This window comes from Neodiprion lecontei, chromosome 4 (assembly GCF_021901455.1).
Source record: "Neodiprion lecontei isolate iyNeoLeco1 chromosome 4, iyNeoLeco1.1, whole genome shotgun sequence".
Taxonomy (NCBI): domain Eukaryota; kingdom Metazoa; phylum Arthropoda; class Insecta; order Hymenoptera; family Diprionidae; genus Neodiprion; species Neodiprion lecontei.
The window spans coordinates 29,405,635-29,422,536 of NC_060263.1; the positions used below are offsets into that span (position 1 = coordinate 29,405,635).

The 16,902-nt window shown below is 41.6% G+C and overlaps 1 protein-coding gene across 2 annotated transcripts in view; it reads left to right on the plus strand.

Moving 5' to 3' along the window:
• The window catches only part of LOC107216804 (toll-like receptor 6), a 98,108-nt gene that overhangs the window by 25,997 nt on the left and 55,209 nt on the right, over window positions 1-16,902 (plus strand). Inside the window, exon 3 of one of the 2 annotated variants that reach the window (XR_006903711.1) lies at window positions 7,371-7,380. The exons of the other annotated variant lie outside the window; for it this stretch is intronic. The gene's annotated coding sequence lies outside the window, so the exon portion shown is untranslated. Of the gene's footprint in view, window positions 1-7,370; window positions 7,381-16,902 lie in introns of those variants that run through there. 2 annotated transcript variants of the gene reach the window in all.

Sequence of the window (16,902 nt, forward strand, 5' to 3'; positions counted from 1 at the left end):
GTTTCCAGCTACACAGCTATAATTTTCGGGACATAATGGAGGCGTCTGTGGGATATGACGCGACGACAAATTGAGTTGCTGTCCAATGCACCGAGGCACGTAAGTCGCATTGGCAAAAACTACCGTCATTTTACGGCGCCGGTTTGATCAAGATTTCGCAAAAATTACAGATTAACTTTCGCACAGGTTCATCTCGTACAGGAAATCATGTTTCTGATACCCCCGTCAAATCAAAATGCCATTCGAGCCGTGCGTTTTACGCAATTTCTTTTACTCGGCTGCTTGCGGACGTGCAATACGAGGCGTTAAGCCCAGGCCTCAAAGCTCAAAATTCGCCTTTTCCTGGTGAGGTTTATGTTATATGCATGGAGGATTTTTTACTGAGCAAGTTTCGTCAAAAGTGTAATTCTAGAAAAAGGCGGAGAAGTATAACGCGCTGAATTTATGTAACCGCGACGTTCGATTGTACGTATTGCTGAAATAAAACAGGGTAAAAGAAATAACCGGAAGTACAGAAGGTGGGGTTGAAATAGGAGTGAAAATGAACGGGGGCTTTCGAAAACCAATTAGCGTTGCGAAAATTATAACATTTTAAGGTATTGGTTCGATTAATTATGGCCAGCTGCTACGAGGTCGGGTTTTTCTCTCTGTGTCGTTTCATTTTTCACTATTTTATTCTTTCAATATACGTCATATCTATGCATTCTTGTACATGCACCGGCGGAAAACTAGCGTTTTACATGCTTCGAGTTTAATTAGAAATTCCTCATCCGTAACAGGTACGTACCGTTATTACCGCCATATGTTAACCCAGTTTACGTATATAAATGGATATATCTACATTCTACACGCGCTGTATCTACAAAGTCAAAATTTTATTCGCAAACGAAATTATTCTATATTACTTCTAATTTCTAAGCTTATCTTATACCGTCGGGACACATGCGATGCACTTGAGTAATAATTTTCTGCGTTTAATTATGACTCATGACGAGATTATACTTCGTAACTTGGAATGCGAATAATAATTGTCTTCCAATTTTTTCTTTTCCAAAAAGTAAGGCCTGATACGAACGATTTATTTTTTTAATTTGCATGTAACGAGGATCTGGCATTTTTGATAAATTTTTACAAAACGGCACTAACGGAATTGAAAAAAATATCTCCAATTTAAGTTTACTTCTCCTAAAATACTTCTGTTCTAGTTTTAAAGCCACAGTATTATTTAAGTACCCTTTTGTCCTTTCGCTTTTGTTGAGCAGGTTTGTCGACTGCATCGAAATCATCATTGAATACGATGTGGTCATAGTAACAGCCGTTGGACTAATACTGGGCTCAATTAACAACCAATTAAATCACCCCGGATAGGCAGTGAGAAAGACTCGGAACATTTAAAAATATCTGAATTTTTTGAAAACTCTGCAATTGCTCTCGTAGCGTAACTGCACGTTCCAATTAAAATCCGCTAACGAGAGAAGAACAGTTTTCTCTGATGCCATATATGATACTCTACTCGCAGCTGCAGATTTACTAATGGGGAGAAAACAATTTTTTACTCTAGAAATAACACTGGTCAGTTTCATGTAAATATTTCCAATTTCCTCTAGAACGTTTTTGGACTCAGAACCCCATTGCATTTGTAGTAGTAGAATATATTCATCGAGACAAATAGCCTGGTATTGAATCAAGATTGGAATTTCGACAAAATTCAACGGGTGACATCAGAGGTTTCATCAGAGATATGCGATTGGCTTTAGTTTTGATATAAAAAAGACTTGTATCGTAATTCATCACGTACATTCGCAAGATACACACGTTAGTTTACTCGCAGTCGGCAATGACGAAGGAGGGAAAGCCAATCTTGTAATAAGTGACACGTACTTAAATACAGACTGACGAACGGACACGCAGATACAAACGTAAATGGCTGTTCGCCAACAGGTGGCGTTGACATTCTACGTTAACGAACTACACCCTTGCCTGTCAGCGTCCTCAATGAGGGTTCATAATTTTGCCTCGCCCTCAGTCTCCCAGCGACGTGTCCCCCTTTTAACGCCTCGCGACGATTTCCTGTGTTTACGCGAGGACCCCTGTTTCAGGGCGTTGATGAGCGGGAGCGTTGAGATTACGATTTTTTACCAATCATTTTTTTAACACATGGAGGGGTGAAGTTTTCGACCCAGTAACACATGCATGGGAAAAATTAACAAACTGCACGGACAGAAATCTCTGGATGAGCTTAACGTACAGTTCTTCATTATTTAGATTTTTTACTGTAACAGAATAATACAGTTCTGGGATATGAAATGAAGATAAGTTTTGCAACTGCAACCAGAAAATTGATTCGTGCGACCCGCAGAAGTCAAATTCTCTATCGGACAGGCAATTTTTGCTCGACTAAAAATAACGAGACGACGACTAAATATTTTTAAAAAGTTGTTCGTTCACCGCAGCCGAAGCAGAGTTTTCAGTAAATCTAAACGAATTTTACCTTGTTTACTGCTCTCAACTACTGTGAAGTTCACGGTTTGTGTTCGTACAACGAATGAGGTGAACCTCATTATAATTACGAAACGTCAGAATGTGAATCAGGCGGTTTGTAAAGTATCCGCGTTGTCGGCAGCGGAACGGCTTTCCGCGTGAGTTCCTTGCAGTATCGTTATATGCCTGCATGAGTGAATATTATATGCTTCGATACTGTTCCAACGTATATTTGAAATTGTTATTATTTTTATGAGCAAAAAAAGCTCACTCACCTTGCCATCAGCGCAACTGCCGCGAATTTTCAACATAATTCCCTCCTCACCAGCTTTTTAGCGAGTCAAGGATAAATCGCCCGGCGATTTTTATTCCCTAATTTATGAATTGTAATCGCGCTTTTTACCACCCTGCTTTTCCCGCCGCTCGCGTATCCCGAGTGAATCCGCGCTTTAGGGACATACGCCAACGTTTACTGGGCAGGGGAAACTTTTTAACACTTGTCGCATCGGTCGGTATACGAGAGGAATAAAATACTACGGTGCATATCGGACACGGGCAGAAAAATATACGAACTGCGAAATAACTGACGGAAATCTGCAGAATATGATAAAAAATAGCCACCCGAAAGCCGGAGATAAAACTGTGAATAAAAAAATGGCAGGGCTGCCTGCTCGTGTAATCAAGGCGAACCGGATATGATCGTAGATTTGCATAACATTCCGGCCCTATTTGAGTAGTTACCGGGCAAACTCGCCCGGTTCCGAAAGTTTATCGGCACAAATATTACCTTATCGGAAACAGCAATATACCGAGGCGGCGTGTGTGCTCTGTAGCGAGATCAAAACGAGATGAATATATATACAGGGTGGCCAAAAAAAAATAAATAAATAAATAAACAAATAAAAAAACGGAACCGATTACATACGTGAATAAAATCCAAAAGTTTTGTCCGATTTTCAAAAACTTTTTCTCTCGAAAGTAGAAGAACGAAGCTTTCATTTCGCGTTTGAAAATCTGATAATTCTTTATTGGTTGGTGAGATACACGCTCTTGAAAAATAGGTTTTAAAAACTGTGCTGGGAGACTGAAAAGAAAATTAAATTTAAAGAATGTTCAACTTAATTTCCTTCTTAAATTGTGATTCGAAGATTGATTCTTACATTTTAGAAATTCTCCAAGATTCTATTCACATGACATGAAACGTTTCTTGCAAAATTAGAATCAAAACGTGCACTTCATAATTAAATTCCTGTTTTTAGGAACCATTGTCAAAAAAGTCCACTATCAAAAAAGTCGGTTGTAAACGATGTCGAGAACTTGATCAAAGTTGATTCAGCCAACGACGAACCACCCAACACCAGGCAGATATAACGAGCATTTTTGATTTTTCGAGATGACGTTACGACTGCCTTTTTTCATATTGGCGAATCACCTAGAGCATCATATTTTCAGTCGTGGCAAAGAATCCTTGAAAATCATTGTAAAATTAAGAAAATAGTGATTGTTCCCTCAAGTTTTTGTTACAAATTTTTATTTTATTTAAAAAATTTTTAAACGCGACATGAAAGAGTCATTCTTTTAGTTTCAAGTAACATAAAATTTTCGAAAATCGGTCAACGCTTTCTCGGATTTTATTTCGCATTTCAAATCGGTCCAATTTTTTTGGCCCACCCTGTATATAATTCTATCGGCTTACCTGACGTTCGAATTTTTTGCCCGCGAATCCGCTTGAGCGTGCGGTAAAACCGCTAGTGATAAAGAATAAAAAAAAAAAAAAGAAAGAAAAGAAAAAAATGCGGAACATAACAGAGCGAAGCAGAACGAAAGATGAAAAAAGAGTAACTTGCAAATAAGTAAAAAATAAAATAGAAATAATTTATAAAGAAGTGTAGAAAAAAGAGGCGATACGCGGGGGGTTGAAAAAGTCGTACTACACACAACCGGATCCGGAACCCGTATGGCTTTTATACGCGCACCCGTTTCTGCGTACACGCGTTAGGTATATATTATTCACCTGCATGGAAAAGGGAGGCGGGTACGCATGCTTCGGTACGAAACCCGGTATTGTTTATCTCGGAAAAACACTCGGTGCGCTTGTGGACGCAGGTGTATGGTGTACAAAACGGACATCAGCCATGGGTTATTCACTGGCGGAATAAAATATCACTTTAATATTCATTCCGTGCTACGCGCGGATTCCGCGAGCCCAATTGCGTTCAAATAAAGCTACAGCTGTTGTTCTTCTCGCTGTCTCATTCTTTTTTTTTTATTAGCACTTCATAAAAATACAGAGAGAATATCATCCACTACGAGCTGTATATCGATTGGCGATATTGCAATTGAACGCGCGTTTCGAATGAGGGTTAATAGCGGATTCGTGAATCACTTGTTCTATACAGTTATTGATGTAACAGCTGTTGTATTACTGAGTTGCAGCGAGGATATGTAAATGGTTGTGTACAATCGCAATTGTTTACGATTGATAATTTTGATCGTATATATGATACTCTCGAGGATTAACAGAGATTATCAAAATTCTACCGAACACACAGCTGGAAGGAGAAGCAGAAATATTTTTTGTCAATTTATTCCCTTAAAACTTCACATACGTTATTGTTCGCTGTTTGTTGTATGTGAAAATTACACTGCTTCTCCAACGACGAAAAACGCAAAAAGTTTTATTCCACAATTTGTTTCATAGTTGGTCGAATTTCGTAATTTAATTCAGCTTGGTTTACTCCTCAGTTTGTCAAAGTAATCGAAGCGCAATAGACTGATTTTTTACCGCAGCCCAAGGAATTTGGACCAGTTCAAAATCCAATTCCTGCCGATGGTTAAGGTAAACGGATAAAAAAAAAAAAAAAACAACCCGCACATTCGCGTTTCTTATCATAACGCTTAATAGGTTTGCTTATCTGGAGTAGGAACACGGCCTCTCGGTTGGACGTGTGTTCGATGGGAGGAACTTCCACCTTTCATTTCACTTCCACAAACGAGAATTTTCTCGACTGGTGATAAAGGCTCAGACATGTTAGTGGAGGCGGTTTGAGGCATCTCCGGAGATAGTCCGTGCCATACTCGTTAAATGTGGTATCAGTGAAATTGCTTGGTTACCAGAGCTATAAGATTTGTCATTCTGTTTTCAAACTATAAAAATATACTGACTGAATATTCCACGACGGAAGACGAGGTTCAGTGTTTACAGCTTATACGATTTTAGATGCAGCAAATGGCGCCAACGAAATACGAGAATGTTGGCCGACAACTGAACCACACTATCTTAAAGAAGGAACATGTACCGGTATCAAAAGGTATTAAATCCGATGTTACTCTACAAGCGACAATAGAGGACGGCAGGCTAACGTGAGAATATTACTTCACTTAAAGTTACTTAAACTTCAAATCACTTTGAAATTGACAATGAGTAAAATCTAGGATAGATGGATTACTTTACCGTAGGAATTCGATTCATAAATTGTTCAATGAATTTATTCGAAAGAATTTTCCAGCCAGCATATAACCTTGTTATCGCCATTTATTGAAAAGTCAATTTTCAACATCAAAGCTGAAAGTAAACCATACAAACAAAATCTGCTTTCGCATACAAATTAAAACGTTTTTCAGACGGCAGTCTCAACCAAAATGTATTTCTCGTACTGACTAGCAAAATGGAGTCCGAGAGATAGGGAAACCATCGAAATAATTCATGTGAATCTAATCTCGGTCTATAATTCTATTTTAAAAGCATTAGTTTCGATCGCATCGGTGTCGAACGTGTAAGCAGCTCGAAGCTCTTCGTCTGACGTAGACGCGGCGGGATGAAAAGAGAAATGGAGAGACCTGGAGAAAGAGACAAACGGAACTTGGTGCAGGGACGTACAAGGACGAAAACGAGGAAGTTAGGTGAATGGCTTGGCGGCGAGGGGGCGAGCGGATGGGTAATTTGTTAGATTGGTCCTGTTCGTCCTCGGAGCGCCAGCTCTTGGTTCTCTATTTCTGTCTCCACCGCAGGAGGGACAAAGTGACATGCTAAAGCAAGATCGGGAGACACTTCGGGCACCCTCTGCAGACTCCGTGTTATACCCATCCATGTACCGATCCACGTATATAAAGTATAACCCTCGTGTACCGAAATATATTTACGTTCCTCTCTATGACGGAAAAGTTGACATACGTGTATTCTTCTAACCTATTTCGCTCTTCGAAGTACAACGGACTTCGTACTGCTGTTCTTTGTACCTTAATGGCTGATAACAAGTATGCGTCAAATTTACTTACTCCGATAATATTCGGAGGGCCATTTAATCTAGATAAGTAGCGATTGCATATTAGAAGTGAAAACTTCGGTACAGATATGAATTTCAAGGAATTAATACGAGTGCGATTGAAACAAAATGCTGCGTAAGCTTATGTCTCTTATCACTTACGTAAAAAAAAGTTTTTCATCGATCGATTTATTCAAACTTCACGTAGGTCAAGAGCCGTGGAATTTCAGTTCTTTCGGAATCAGATAAAACGAGTATGTCAAACGTTGATGCGTGCGATTTGAAACTTTTATTACGAAAGTTAACGAATAGTCGTAATTGAGCAGCTCGCGAACATCTGGAAGGTTCGAGCTAATAAAACGCGTTTGATAAGCCCGGCAAACCGAGATAAATCGAAAAGTATCAATCAAATATTCATATGAGGCAGTAGGGTTGCGGTTACGTCGGAATATGGCCAGAATCGGTTTGCCAAGGCGGAACCCCGGCTCTGAGCTCAACATCTATAAACTACCATTTGCATAACGGTCAGCCCACCCAATATCCTCGCGGTCTGCCGTCTGCACTGTGGTGATATTATCGCCGAGCTGCAGTAGTTTGTTTGCCGTGGTTACGATTTAATCAAAGTCATATAATACATTTGAGGGGTGACTCACATCCTGCATCCCCCCCGTTGTAGTATATAGATGTCTATATGCATATATACATATATATAATATATAATATATATATATGTACTTGGCCGGGGAGTTTCATTTCCTAGATTACACTTCCTTGGTTGAAAATAATCCCATTCGTTACTGTCTTACGATTTCAACATGCACTTTAGCGGTTGCCCTAAAATCATGCGCTTAAAGCTGACAATCATTCTGGATTAGGGTAAACGCGTTTTAATCAAACCTGGATTATTTGATATGACGTTATTAAAATTCTGGGAGCTTAGGGTCATAGAGTCACCTGGATTTATGATGGTATCCACCCACCATTGAATAATAATTTGATCAAAGAATTTATCAACATGCATTCTTCTACACTTTTCCGAAAACGTACGGTGATCAAATGATGCGACCGGTTGCGTTGCGCAGGCGTATTCAAGTATACGGTGTCACAATATAATGCGATCGTATCCGCCTGTTGGTATACTTTTATGCACGCAGCTGAGTTCGGCAAGTAGCGTATAATTTTCGATCGTGTATTCAATGCATAAACAGAAACGAATAATGTAATAAAGGATTTCGATGCCTTTGGTCTTGAATAAATTGCAATGAACGAATGAGTATCATACGTAAGTTTGTGGGCCTAAAAAAAAAAAACCAAAAGAAAAGGTATCAATAATATAATATGATTGCGAATACCCGAATAACCTTCTGGTTAATCAAGTCATATAGTATTCTTCGACTCCATTGCGTTTTAAACTGACAAGCTAGTACATACAAGTAGAATATGTATAAATATGAGAAATATAATTAGTTGAAACCACTGCGTTTGAAAAAACTTCTCTGTCTTACTGCTTCGGAACCTCTGGAGAAATTGTCTAAAAAATAAAAATCAAACTAATCCTCATCATTTGCGCAAGTTTTAGAGAGCTTAGAATGAAATAAAAATTGACGAAGCGTTTTTCCAGAAATAGGATTTTTCTTTCGTCCGATAAGGGATGAAATAAATAAGTGTTACAAGTCCCAGTTTGGTCTTGGTTTATTAGCTCCGTCGCCAGCGTTTAATGGTGTTAGGAGGGTCGGTCCATCGAGAAAATGATTCCGCGTAAATCAAGGTATTAGCTCGTGCGTTCAGGCTCATTTTACGGACGATGTAGGGGTTGAACGCGAGTGGGGCGCGCAGCCACGAGGCCTACGAACGGTAGACTTTTAGCATCACACCATAGGTAATAACTTAGTCATACAAACGGCGGCCTCTGCGAAATAAATCATTAGCGATGCAAATATTGACTCGAGTCGCGTGGATGAGAATCCAAAGCCGTACGTCAACTGCTCGATAAGCCGTTCGTCCCCTTCGCCGCAACTGTCACGCTTGTCCATCGTTATTTAAACACGTTTTATTTGAAAGCGCATGTAAGTAATTGCAATCCAATTCCCTCAGGGATAAAGTCGAGGTAATAAAAAAATTTCGTCTCTAATGACGTCGAGCTTGCGGAGGAAAATTCATTCAACGAACGAAGTTGAGTATAGTTTTTCATGTTTAAGCTCTACGTGCCGAATGAGAAGTTCTGAAATACAAATACCTGGGATATTTTAGTCTCATGATAATTTAAAATCCCCGTGGTTCATGGTTGAAAACTAGTACTTTCTAATATTAACGTTCTATGTGCCACGAAATTAGTTGACGTTTTCATAGTTTTATTACTTGAATAGTTTTTTATTAACCAACTCGTTGGTAGATCAAAATTTTCGCAAGCAAGCAATCTATTTGAATTTATGTCGTTATTCAAGCAAAATTTGTCGAGCTAAATAGTTGGAAAATAGTTTTAACCAAGTTTCAAAATATGTTCGTTCATCAAAATTTTCTACCGAAAAAACGTGTGTCGATTCATGTATTCGCGCGAAAAGTGAGAATGGCATTTCCACATACAAGCCTTATTGAGTGCGGTGTGGGTTTAACGGTATAAATTCGTAATTGCCAATCAGCCCAATTATATGGGGTGTTGATACTTCGTTTATTGCTCATTCCAATGAGAAATTGATTCACTAATTATTTGATTTTACATGAAACTAATCAAAGTGATGTATTTTGAACCGCGGAACAGGAAATCACGAAGGGTGATTTAACCACAGATTCAGCTCAACAATAAGAAAGAAGCTTTGACGTAGCTTTTCGTCGGTCAACGTATTAGCGGTATAAATAATTCATTTCTCTCGCTTGCTAATTTTTCTCCACGATCTCTTTCCACCTCCATCTCCATTACACGCGGTGGGTTTCCCGGTTTCTGCGTGCACGGTGTTTGTGTGAAATATAAGTGTATACAGTCGGATTCACGACACGTAAAATATTATTGATGGCAACTTCCTCACTCGCCGGTTGCCGGCTTTCCAGTAATTATTCATCCCCTTTTTCCACCCTCGCAAGCCTACTCCGCTATAATCAAACCTAAAATTTCAAGTGACTGAGTAGAGTTGTTTTATTCCCCACTTTTTCATTTTTATCACCGCGAACGGACGAATATAATTCGAATATCACGATCGTCGGGTGAGAAATTCGACGATAAAACTGCGAGATCTGGGTTTTTCTTCTTCTTCTTCCTCTTCCTCTTCTCCTTTTCTCCTCTCTACCCCGACGTTTCCCTCAAAAGCTTAGTCGACGAAAGGTTTTCCTCGTTCTTAGGAATCAATAATACACCCGCCATCGTTTTCTTGGCCTTGCGAGAAAACGTAAATCGTAGGATTCAGTCTCTCTCTCTCTCTCTCTCTCTGCTTCTCTCTCCATCTCCTTCTCTACTTTCTCTGCCTTCCGTTCTGCTGCAAGTCCCCGACGCTAAGCTAATCAAATTTAGTGCCTTTCTCGGAATTGAGACTCTCTTTCTGCCGATCTGCTCCCGGCCAAACCCATTCTACCCGGTAACGCATTGCAACCGATAGAAAGCCGTACGGCTTTTTCAGGCCGGTCAAAAGCTGGCACCCCCGTCCATTGGTGCCCCGCTAGGTGCCGTTAAAATTGCTCATTTCACACGACGCGCGGTACAACGTAAGGCACGAAGAACAGGACCGCAGTGACTTATTGCGCAAGGGTTCTTTTTCCCTTTCGAATCATGGCTTGTTCCGACGCCCTCTAAACCGCCCACTGGCCCCCGCCTTACGCCTTACTGCCTATTACCGCAGCATATTAAACATTCGCACGCTCCGCGTGTATCCAGAATTGAAATCCATTGGCTTTTTACCCCTGATTTATGCTGCCATCGTTTTACTTTAAATAACGCACTATATAAGTAACACGATTCAGGCGGGAAATGAAACCCGGGCGAAAAGTTCATTATGTGAGTTTAGCACCCCGTCCAAATATATATATATACGCGCCTTCGCCACGTTAGGGTTTGATAAAATCGAGAGACGGCGAGTATTCCTGATCCGGATAGAGGCAATCGAAGTCAGATCTCGCTTGAGATTTTTTTTTCTTCTTTCTTCAGAAAATAAGAAAATGGGGTGGATTGAATATATTTTGGTAGTATCAAGCCACTTTGCTTACCTCGGTATACTCAAAACCGATTTCACTCCCTTAAAGGCGAGGAAACCTAGATCGTGGTTGGATATTGACAAGGCAATTTCTGCAGTGAACTGGTATCGGAGGGTAAACGAGAAACCCGTACAATAAATTTCTCCGCGGTAGTGTAAACATCTTCTCGAAATTGCATTTACCTTATACCTCGAGGACTTGGGCGCAACACTTCAATGTAACCGCGTTGCATTGCGTCAAGTTTGTCCTCGCTATTTCTTCACTTCGTCTCCAATCAGTCGGTTTATGAATCGGTGTTACCAATCCTCATCGAAATTCTGTAAAAATGTTACAATTGGGATGAAATTACGTGGTGTATAAAAACAAAAAAAAATATTTCAAAAGGAGCAAGGACTTTCATGGCGAAATTCAAAAATTTTTGTAGATCATCAAGTAACGATTTAAAAAATTTCCAAACAAATTTAAACCTACAATTTCGTTACTGCGACAAGGCGAGTCGAGTTACGTACTTCGGAAGTGTGAAGTATGCGGATTACGTCCCGCTGTTGACGTCAACGTCACGCGATCTCCCCTCGGCGAGCGGCGACATGTGGAAACCAGGCTGAGGGCAGGGCGTATCCGCCAATTTCCCACACCCATGCCTCCTCCTCACCCCAGATGGAAAACGGCAGTCTCAGCCAGCCAAGCCACGATGATATGATTTTTTATGCGCTCTAATCCTGCCCGCAATCCTGAGGCCACGTGACCGTCAAACGGCTGCAGAGTCCGTGCCGCAGCCCGAGCCGCACGGACTTAGAGCTTAGCGGTCGCGTTTTGTTTAAAGAGAACGTGGCCGCGGGGAAGCAGCTACTTCACTACCCTTTCGGCGCACTGGAACTTGTCGGGGATTCCGGGATGTTCCTTTGAACCAAAACCACAATCTGGATAGAAAGGATGAAAATAGGGGTAGGAATTATGGTAGAATGTATAGAATTTATATGACGTTGAATGGCCCGCGTCAGGGCTGCAATCCGTTTTTGCCAGATAGCAGCTGAACCTCGACATCGTTCATTCTCCGAGTTTTTAACGACCGCGGGTCTCAGCTGATGAATGGTACGTGTCGAGGAGATTTCTGAAATCATAAAACTTTCAAGTTCTGTTATTAACAAGGCGTCGTACTGCAATGGATGAAAATGGTTGAGAAAATGTTATTCGTTAAATATCTTCTGCAGCTCCTATCGCGTCCAGATCAAGTACATCTTTAAACAATTTATACCGTTGTACTTTGTGGTGAGAAATGATGGACAGCTGAAAATTAGCTGAAAAAAATCATATAAGAAGCTTGTACAAAATCTGCACTTTTGAATTGCAAATAACATACACAGCACCATATTTTCATTCATAAAGAAATGTAATTTCCAGAGTTGTTGAAACAAGTTCAATACGACGCTGCCGTATATGTTTCAAATTCATTTCAAGTACATCATATATATTATAAGTATCTTTGACGGATTATTTCTGCTTAGAATCCTGTTAGCCTGTGACAGAAATCTGAGTTTCGTTGAGGGAAATTCATTGAAATGAAATTGTCGGTACGTAACCATCCTTGTGAATAGACGGAACTGGGACAACACCCACTTTGTGCCTGGAACTAAAAAGTAATACAGCATTCCATTCTAAAGTGTGAATTATTTGCCACGGATATTCAGAAATGTGAGCTATTTGTGAAAGCTGCAACGGTTGAATAAGCACTTCGCCTGCAGGGTGAAGGTGAATGTATTCAAATATCGTGTAGGTACCCAAGGTTGACGGATCGAAACAGGACCACATGCGCTGTTTAATCCTTCGGCCCGATTCCCGCATCGAAAGCTGCGTATCTCCCATCCACGTTGGTCTATCCTCGGCCATGTTCGTTCCTCTGTGACTTCCGACAACACCTGCCACTCTCATGTTACACAAGGCAGTTAAGCGTGACGAATTTCCATCATTACGTGTCAAAAACACGACTATGCGTTTACCGCTGTTATACTGCATGTGGCTGTAATCACCTTACATACATTAGTCGAAAATATATCGACCATTAATAGCTTAAACAACTAAATGAAACTGAACGAAACTGTCTGAAACTTGGAAAGCGATCATGTGGAGATTTATAACGGAGCTTGAAACTCTAAGGATATAGGATATTACTCGGGAGTTTAGTTTAGCTTGAGGGTATCAGATTTCAGGAGAGGAAAATCAAAGTTTGACGTACCATGCAGTGCGAGCAGTTGGAGTGTAACCCGGTATTGGAAAGGCGTGCTAGGACTGCCCCTGAACGCTCCAAACGTAAGTCAGTCAAATTTCACTGATATACAAGGCAAGGTCGTTGGCTGATACTCCGGCTGAACGAAAAAAGGTTGAACCCCTAGAATGGATTAAAAATTTACGTATACTGCGGTAACTTCGAATTTCGTGACTGGAGATGGTCGAACAATCCATTGATACAAGTTCCAGGAGCCCGAAGTGAAGTCGTCGTATGTCGAGTTGGCTGGGATGCAGCTTCTATTTGGTTGCGCATCAGTGCATGGTCTTGCATTACCCGAAGTGCAGCGTATCGTCGTAAAGTTGGTCGTCTAATTATTTCGAGTTGGTTCGGCTTCAAGGCGAGGGTTCTTGTAGTGAGCCAAATTGAAAATTCCTAAAAATAGATTTTGTTTTCTTGGCCGAATGCCAAACGGGATTTCGCATTTCTGATGCAACGAAGGCATCGTTGGTGGAGGTACTGCCTCGAAATATGTGATCGCGCATCCTTCATTCCTACAGGCAATAAAGGGTAGGGCGGAAGCAATACAACCCTCACGCTCGGTGTAAGGTGAAACAGAGCGAGAAAAAAGGGTGAGCAGGAGGAATAAAGCGGAGGAAGGAAAAGAGTCGAGAGGAGGAGGAGGAGGAGGAGGAGGTGGAGGAGGAACGAAGGGGCCGGTAGAGCAGAGAGCAGAGGAACCGGCTGTGAGTGACACCTCTCATTACGCTTGGGTGCGCGAAGCTGAGCCGAGTCGACCGCACCAAGCGACGCGACGCCTGGGAGAAGGGCACGGTCGAGAAAGAATTAACATGTTTTAAATGAAGCCCTCGGATTGAAAAGCTATTATGTCGAAGGGGGCGAGTGACGTGGAGGCCGCACCGCGCTCTGACGCCCTTAAATTATGACATTAAAAATAATTGAATCAACGCCCAATTTTATTAAATTTCGTTCGATTCGGTTAACAGGATCACGAGAAGAAAAGACCGAACCTCCAATTTCTCCGATATTAATAGCGATGAACGTATGCCTCACGGTTCCTTATATTTACTCTCGTTATTATAACTTTTTCCGCTTTCAGCCATTGTCAGTGAAGTCCGTCATTACACCATGCAAACAGATACGATGCAAATTCCGTCACTGTGCAGGTGTAGTAATTGATTATAGCTGATAAGGCCCAATGCAATTCAGAAGAATAGTTTGGGATGGTAAATGCCACCCCAACTTGAACTTACACTCTACGATCCTTCTTCTGAATGGCATTCCCATGGATCTCGATTCGTTGCAACGACGGATATTGTATTGTACTATTTATACCCCGCGGAACGATTAAATGTCTGCATTAGTGTTACTCCGTCGATATCTCAGATCTCACGCGTTTGTAAAATAGTAAACGAAATTGCAACCCTATTCGCGAGTCGGGCAATTCATTTAAAAGAGAGAGAGCGCGGATTACGAGAGGATTCCGAGAACCCCTGATACCACCTAGGGTGAATCAATAGAGCTCGCAAATAATAGATTACCGTCAAAATCCGAAGCTCCTGCGCGTCTTCTCGCTTATTGGCGAAGGCACTTATAATAGACGTGCAATCGGTTAACTGGATCGATTCGTTACTGTCACTGGTGCAATGAATTTTAGCCATCGAGGAACGGTTTACGGAATTTTTGACTACGAAGTTCGACCGATTTTTTGTCGCTCTTAGAATACGCATTCATCAGGCCCCGTTGTACAGTGCAAATTTCATTCGTTTCGAACTAGCGTACGACACACCTACGTACTTACATTCTGTGGAAGAGAAAATGAGCGGTACGGCACGTAGCGGTAACAGTGCGAAAAACGAATACCGCGAAGGGATCGAGATAAAAATACGCCATTACACGGAAATTACTCAGGGTTCCGAGAACACCGCGAGATTGTCCGGGTGTAAGATTAATAGGATGTTTAAACGCCGCGGAAATAGTTGCCCAGAGCCAACCGCCACGCCAGCCAGCTGCGGGTCCATAGGTCGCTGATTTCGTTGCCCCTTTAATTTCCGGTACAATCGTCCGGCAGCATGTGACGCTCTTCGACAGACGTTCGTACACCAGAAATACATCCTCACGCCTCTCTAAATGCGAGACAAATTGATGCTGAAATCAATAACGTGCAACTGGTCAGTAAGCAACAAAGGGTAGGACATCGATGATATTTGACTGCCTGAAAGTTCGTATAAAGGATTATATTTCTAGGGCTCTATTCATATCTTTTTGCGGGTAAAGCTCCGATTCTCATCTCAGGTCAAGTATAAGTACGTATAGCTTTTCGCACTAAATAAAACTAGTCGAAAGGAACGAAGCACGGCTTCTCGGATGCCAATCGACGACAGGCTCTGTTAGTCCCAAAGTCCGTTTTCGGGGGGGAGAGAGCCGGCTGTTATAACATCCGTGTGAAAGGGGAGTTGGAGATTGAGGTGGCGGCTGGCAAGTCAGCAGCCCTCCATTATCTGAGGTGGTTGGCCCACTTTTACTTTGAATTAGCATCCCTCTAGATAGTAGCTGCTACTTTCTCACCAGTCTCGCGGTAGTTCCTTCGTCACGCGGTGGAACCATCCGGAAGTTTCACGGACATTCGAGTCTTGAGCTGGATATAACCCAGGGCCGCTTGGTGATCCTCACTTGGCCCTAACCCTGCCTCTTACTTAAAGCAACCGCGCATTGACGCGGTAGGGCCAGGAAATTTGTCGAGACAAATTCTGCGGCTTCAGCCTGCTGGTGGAACTCACTGTCAGCTGGAACCCCTCCTCGGTGACTCGCCTTTTTTGAATAATCGACTTTACACGCGTATCGCACACACAAACGCACACATGTTTGTCAAACCACCAAACTCACGGGGGATTGTTTCGAGTTACTGCACCGTAAGTTCGGGATGCTGCGTCAGGTTGAAGTACATTTTATGCAAAGGTCAGTGCAGATGTCTTGCGAATGTGATCGCGAGAATTTCCTCGTCTGAATTCCAACTATCGCAATGCGATTCTCAAACGCGTCCATGGTATTCCGTAAAGTAGTAAAGTTATACGCGTTGGGTGATGCAGACGTTAATTAGAACCTCGGCCAGAATTTCCAGCAATGTATTCCCGAATAAACTCTCGTTGAACATGATCAAGAGATGAATAGATTCTAATTTGATAAGTGGAAATGAGCTCGGTATTCGACCCTATGAACCTGTCAATTATTATCAACACTGCCATCGGCGATTAATTGTAAGCCAAGCATCGAAGAAATGTGAACGTGATTTTATCAAAGGCCGAGAAACTTCGACAAGAGTCTACCTGTTGTAAAATGAGTTGGATTTTGATGGGAAACCTCAAAGCGAGAGTACATATCAAGTGATTGTACAACGTCGCGTAGGAAAACGAAGTGAAGAAAAATCCAGTGGATTTAGTGCGGTAACGAAATTGAAACTTGACTAAACACGGATTTAATTTGTGGAGTTGAATGAGGATTAGAGTAACAAATTGAAAGTGGTGTTTACTTTGCGGAAGAAGAGCTTGTCGAGCAGAAGTTCAAATGGCGCCACGTGCTGCTGTTCCTCTTTTTTTAATTATTAATTAATTTTATTAATAAGCTCCTACTTCTCATCGAGATGCCTCTGTTCTTTATCCTTCCTGCCTGCTGTTGAGATTGATCGATAGAGAAGGGATACGATATGTTCTCCTCTGCGTCAGTCTCAGTCAT